This window comes from Moschus berezovskii, chromosome 5 (assembly GCF_049115385.1).
Source record: "Moschus berezovskii isolate FMDL1 chromosome 5, NW_MosBer_1.0, whole genome shotgun sequence".
In the NCBI taxonomy this organism is placed as follows: domain Eukaryota; kingdom Metazoa; phylum Chordata; class Mammalia; order Artiodactyla; family Moschidae; genus Moschus; species Moschus berezovskii.
This window is the reverse complement of record NC_142464.1, coordinates 21,911,230-21,917,742: the sequence shown is the minus strand read 5'-3', so window position 1 is coordinate 21,917,742 and position 6,513 is coordinate 21,911,230. Positions and strand designations below refer to the sequence as shown.

Here is a 6,513-nt window from a genome sequence, read left to right as displayed (position 1 = left end):
AATCACTGCGGATGCTGATTGCAGCCATGAAATTAAAAGACGCTTACTCCTTGGAAGGAAAGTTATGACCAACCTTGATAGTATATTAAAAAGCAAAGACATTACTTTGCCAACCAAGGTCCGTCTAGTCAAGGCTATGGTTTTTCCCGTGGTCATGTATGGATGTGAGAGTTCGACTGTGAAGAAAGCTGATCGCCGAAGAATTGATGCTTTTGAACTATGGTGTTGGAGAAGACTCTTGAGAGTCCCTTGGACTGCAAGGAGATCCAACCAGTCCATTCTAAAAGAGATCAATCCTGGGTGTTCATTGGAAGGACTGATGTTAAAGCTGAAATTCCAATACTTTGGCCACCTCATGTGACGAGTTGACTCACTGGAAAAGACTCTGATGCTGGGAAAGGTTGCGGGTGGGAGGAGAAGGGGACGACCGAGAATGAGATGGCTGGATGGCATCACAAACTCTGTGGACATGAGTTTGAGTGAACTCCGGGAGTTGGTGATGGACAGGGAGGCCTGGCGTGATGTGATTCATGGGGTCGCGGAGAGTCGGACACAACTGAGCGACTGAACTGAACTGAACTGAATCACATTCTTGATTGAATTCTTACTAATTTCTTTAAACTAAGGACATCAATGAAGCCAGTGATCAGTCGTGTTGTTAAAATGTAAAAGTCTGAGTGGGAACTGTTTCTTCTTTTCTGCATCATATTCTTCCAAAATAACCATGAAAACACATGCACTCAAGTTCATACAACATTCTTATTCCTGAATTGCCAAATTTAAACATAGAGGCTTCCCTAGTATCTCAGATGGTAAAGAATCTGCCTGCAATGCAGGAGACCTGGGTTCCACCCCTGGGTCAGGAAGATCCCCTGGAGAAGGAAATGGCAACCCACTCCAATATTCTTGCCTAGAAAATTACATGGACAGAGGAGCCTGGTGGGCATAGTCCATGGGGTTGCAAAGGGTCAGACAAGGTTGAGGAACTAACACTTTTTGTTTTAAACACAGAGGCATCAAAAATTAAACTCATAAGTTTAAAGTTCTTGGCTTGGGGAGCACGGGAAGATGGCAGAGGAATAGGACGGGGCGACCACTTTCTCCCCCACAAAATCAGCAAAAGAACATTTCAACGCTGAGGAAATCCCATAAAACAACTTCTGAATACCAGCAGAGGACATCAGGCACTCAGAAAAGCGGCCCATAGTCTTCGAAAGGAGGTAGGAAATAGTATAAAAGATAAAAAGAGAGACAAAAGAGGGAGGGACGTAGTTCCATCCCGGGAAGGGTGGCTTAAAAAAAAAAAAAGAGAAGTTTCCAAACATCTGGAAACATTGGCGAGTGGAACCTCAGAGGGCCACATAACTGGGAGATGAAAGACATAAATAATTAAAACTCGCAGACCAAGGGCCCAGAGGAAACTCTCAGCAGAGAAGCGGCACAGACTCCCGCACCCGCCACTAGCAGGTGGGGGCTGGGCAGGGAGGCGCGGGCAGTGGCGCTTAGAGGGAGAACCTGGCTTGAATGCCCCAGGGCAAACTGAGGGGGCGAACTTAAAATAGCAAAGCAGAAGCTGCAGCTAAAAGGCGAAAAGTCTAGGAAAAGCCTGCGAAAAGCCCCAACCCAGGACTCCGCCAGCCCCACCCACGGAACAGGGCGCTGAGCGGAGCAAGTGGGCAGCGGGCGGCCCAGCCCCCAGCCCCCGCCGACGCGGGCGGGGAGGGCAGCCAGCGCTGGGGCAGGGGCAGCCACGGCCCTAGAGAGGCTTCCCATGCCAAGCTGCAGGCAGGCTCCCTTGCTGGCCAGGACTTCTTGGGTTCAGGCCGGTCATTATCTGCCTGAGAAAGTGCGCCGGTTGTACTCCCAGAAAAACGAGCGGCAGGGACCAGGAAGGCGCTAACTCGCAGCGACCATGCTCGCCAAACACCTGGTCACCTGAGCTGCTCGGACTGGGGAAGGCACAAAACGCAGGCCCAGGCAAGTCTGCGCCTTTGTGGAGTACCCGAGGACCTGAACCTGAGCCCCTCAGACCTGGGAAGTGCATGCAATCCAGCGCTGGCCACAGACACCTCCCAGCAGAGCAACCTAGAGCCTAAGCAGCATAAACAGGGAAAGTACACATGCCTTGAGTGGGAGCATTCCCAGTGTAGGCGAGACACTGCGAGCACTCCCCACAGACGCCAGGGATATTTGTTAGCTGCGTTCCTCCCTCCCCACAGCAGGACTGAACAGGTGAGCCGGGGGGAAAAAAAAAGTGGCCACCACCGCATCCTGGTGTCAGGACGGGAATTAGACACTGAGGAGACCAGAAAACAGAAGAGCTTTTTCAACAGAAGGAACTGCCTTGGAAGTAACAGAGGGAGAAGCCTTGAGCCTACTGCAAGAATAAGACTGAAAACCAGAGGCAGAGGCTTAAGGCCAAATCCTGAGAACACCAGAGATCTCCTGTTCCAGAGAACATTAATTGATAGGTACTCATCAAATGCCTCCATACATACACTGAAACCAGGCACCACCCAAGGGTCAACAAGTTTCAGTGAAAGACATACTACGCAAACTATCCAGCAACACAGGAGAATACCACTGAGCTTCAATATACAGGCTGCCCAAAGCCACTCCAAACCCACTGACATCTCAGACTCATTACTGGACACTTCATTGCACTCCAGAGAGAAGAAATCCAGCTCCACCCACGAGAACATCGACACAAGCTTCCCTAACCATGGAACCTTGACAAGTCACCCATCCAACTCCACACACAACGAGGTAACTACATAATAAAGAGAACTCCACAAAATGCCAGAAGACGGAAAGGCCACACCGAACACAGCAATATAAGCAAGATGAAGAGGCAGAGAAATACCCAGCAAGGAACAGGATAAATGCCCACCAACACAAACAAAAGAGGAAGATATAGGGAACCTACCTGGTAAAGAATTTCGAATTTTAATTGTGAAAATGATTCAAAATCTGGAAAGCAAAATGGAGTTACAGATAAATAAACTGGAGAAAAGGATTGAGAAGATGCAAGAAATGGTTAATAAGGAATTAGAGGAAATAAAAAAGAGTCAATATACAATGAATAATGCAATAGATGAGATCAGAAACACTCCGGAGGGAACAAACAGTAGAATAACAGAGGCAGAAGACAGGATAAGCGAGCTAGAAGATAGAATTGTAGAAATAAATGAAACAGAGATGGAAAAAGAAAAACAAATTAAAAGAAATGAGGACAATATTAGAGACATATGGGACAATATTATATGCCCCAACATTCAAATCATAGGAGTCCCAGAGAAGAAGACAAAAAGAAAGACTATGAGAGAATATTTGAGGAGATAATAGTTGAAAATTTCCCTAAAATGGGGAGGGAAATAATCACCCAAGTCCAAGAAACACAGAGAGTCCCTAACAGGATAAACCCAAGGCGAAATACTCCAAGGCGCATATTAATCAAATTAACAAAGATCAAACACAAAGAACAAATATTAAAAGCAGCAAGGGAAAAACAACAAATAACACACAAGGGGATCCCCATAAGGATAACAGTTGATCTTTCAGCAGAAACTCTTCAGGCCAGGAGGGAATGGCAAGACATACTTAAAGTGATGAAAGAAAGTAACCTACAGCCCAGATTACTATACCCAGCAAGGATCTTATTCAAATATGAAGGAGAAATCAAAAGCTTTACAGACAAGCAAAAGCTGAGAGAATTCAGCATCACCAAACCAGCTCTCCAACAAATACTAAAGGATCTTCTCTAGACAGGAAACACAGAAAGGGTATATAAACTCGAACCCAAAACAATAAAGAAAATGGCAACGGGATCATACTTATCAATAATCACCCTAAACGTAAATGGGTTGAATGCCCCAACCAAAAGACAAAGGCTGGCTGAATGGATACAAAAACAAGACCCCCATATATATTGTCTACAAGAGACCCACCTCAAAACGAGGGACACATACAGACTGAAAGTGAAGGGCTGGAAAAAGATATTCCACGCAAATAGAGACCAAAAGAAAGCAGGAGTAGCAATACTCATATCAGATAAAACAGACTTTAAAAAACAAAGGCTGTGAAAAGAGACAAAGAAGGACACTACATAATGATCAAAGGATCAATCCAAGAAGAAGATATAACAATTGTAAATATTTATGCACCCAACATAGGAGCACCGCAATATGTAAGACAATTACTAACAAGGATGAAAGGGGAAATTAAAATAACACAATAGTGGGAGACTTTAATACCCTACTTACATCTATGGATAGATCAACTAAACAGAAAATTAACAAGGAAACACAAACTTTAAATGATACAATAGACCAGTTACACCTAATAGATCTCTATAGGACATTTCACCCCAAAACAAAGAATTTCACCTTTTTCTCAAGCACACACAGAACCTTTTCCAGGATAGATCACATCCTGGGCCATAAATCTAGCCTTGGTAAATTCAAAAATATTGAAATCATTCCAAGCATCTTTTCTGACCACAATGCAGTAAGATTAGATCTCAATTACAGGAGAAAAACTATCAAAAATGCCAACATATGGAGGCTGAACGACACGCTGCTAAATAATGAACAAATCATAGAAGAAATCAAAATATGCATAGAAATGAATGAAAGTGAAAACACAACAACCCAAAACCTCTGGGACACTGTAAAAGCAGTGTTAAGGGGGAAGTTCATAGCAATACAGGCACACCTCAAGAAACAAGAAAAAAGTCAACTAAATAACTTAACTCTACATCTAAAGAAACTAGAAAAGGAAGAAATGAAGAACCCCAGGGTCAGTAGAAGGAAAGAAATCATAAAAATTAGGGCAGAGATAAATGCAAAAGAAACAAAAGAGACCATAGCAAAAATCAACAAAGACAAAAGCTGGTTCTTTGAGAAGGTAAATAAAATTGACAAACCACTAGCCAGACTCATCAAGAAACAAAGGGAGAAGAACCAAATCAATAAAATTAGAAATGAAAATGGAGAGATCACAACCGACAACACAGAAATACAAAGGATTATTAGAGAATACTATTAGCAATTATATGGCAATAAAATGAATAACCTGGAAGAAATGGACAAATTCCTAGAAAAGTACACCTTGCCAAAACTGAACCAGGAAGAAATAAAAAATCTGAACAGACACATCACAAGCATGGAACTAGAGGAAGTAATCAGAAATCTTCCAGCAAACAAAAGCCCAGGTCCAGACAGCTTAACAGCTGAATTCTACCAAAAATTGAGAGAAGAGCTAACACCTATTCTACTCAAACTCTTCCAGAAAATTGCTGAGGAAGGGAAACTTCCAAACTCATTCTATGAGGCCACCGTCACCCTAATCCCAAAACCTGGTAAAGATCCCACAAAAAAAGAAAACTACAGGCCAATATCACTGATGAACATATATGCAAAAATCCTTAACAAAATTCTAGCAATCAGAATCCAACAACACATTAAGAAGATCATACATCATGACCAAGTGGGCTTTATCCCAGGAATGCAAGGATTCTTCAATATCCACAAATCAATCAATGTAATACACCACATTAAGAAACTGAAAAATAAAAATCATATGATTATCTCAATAGATGAAAGCCTTCGACAAAATTCAACATCCATTTATGATAAAAACCCTCCAGAAAGTGGGAATAGAAGGGACATATCTCAACATAATAAAAGCTATATATGACAAACCCACAGCAAACATTATCCTCAATGGTGAAAAATTGAAAGCATTTCCCCTAAAGTCAGGGTCAAGACAAAGGTGCCCACTCTCACCACTACTATTCAACATAGTTCTGGAAGTTTTGGCTACAGCAATCAGAGCAGAAAAAGACATAAAAGGAATACAAATTGGAAAAGAAGAAGTAAACTTTCACTGTTCACTAATGACATGATCCTCTACACAGAAAACCCTAAAGACTCTACCAGAAAACTACTAGAGCTAATCAATGAATACAGTAAAATTGCAGGATATAAAATCAACACACAGAAATCCCTTGCATTCCTATACACTAATAATGAGAAAATAGAAATTAAGGAAACGATACCATTCACTGTTGCAACAAAAAGAATTAAATACTTAGGAATATATCTACCTAAGGAAACAAAAGACTTGTACATAGAAAACTATAAAACACCAGTGAAAGTAATCAAAGAGGACACTAATAGATGGAGAAATATACCATGCTCATGGATTGGAAGAATAAATATTGTGAAAATGAGTATACTACCCAAAGTAATTTATACATTCAATGCAATCCCTATCAAGCTACCAATGATATTTTTCACAGAACTAGAACAAATAATCTCACAATTTGTATGGAAATACAAAAAACCTCGAATAGCCAAAGCAATCTTGAGGAAGAAGAATGGAACTGGGGGAATTAACCTGCCGGACTTCAGGCTTTACTACAAAGCCACAGTCATCAAGACAGTATGGTACTGGCATAAAGACAGAAATATAGATCAATGGAACAAAATAGAAAGCCCAGAGATAAATCCA

General features: G+C 41.8%; 1 protein-coding gene across 2 annotated transcripts in view; it reads right to left on the bottom strand.

Annotated features, from left to right (window-relative positions):
• Window positions 1-6,513, bottom strand: part of ELOVL6 (ELOVL fatty acid elongase 6) — a 169,228-nt gene that overhangs the window by 115,085 nt on the left and 47,630 nt on the right. The gene's annotated exons all lie outside the window — the stretch shown is intronic.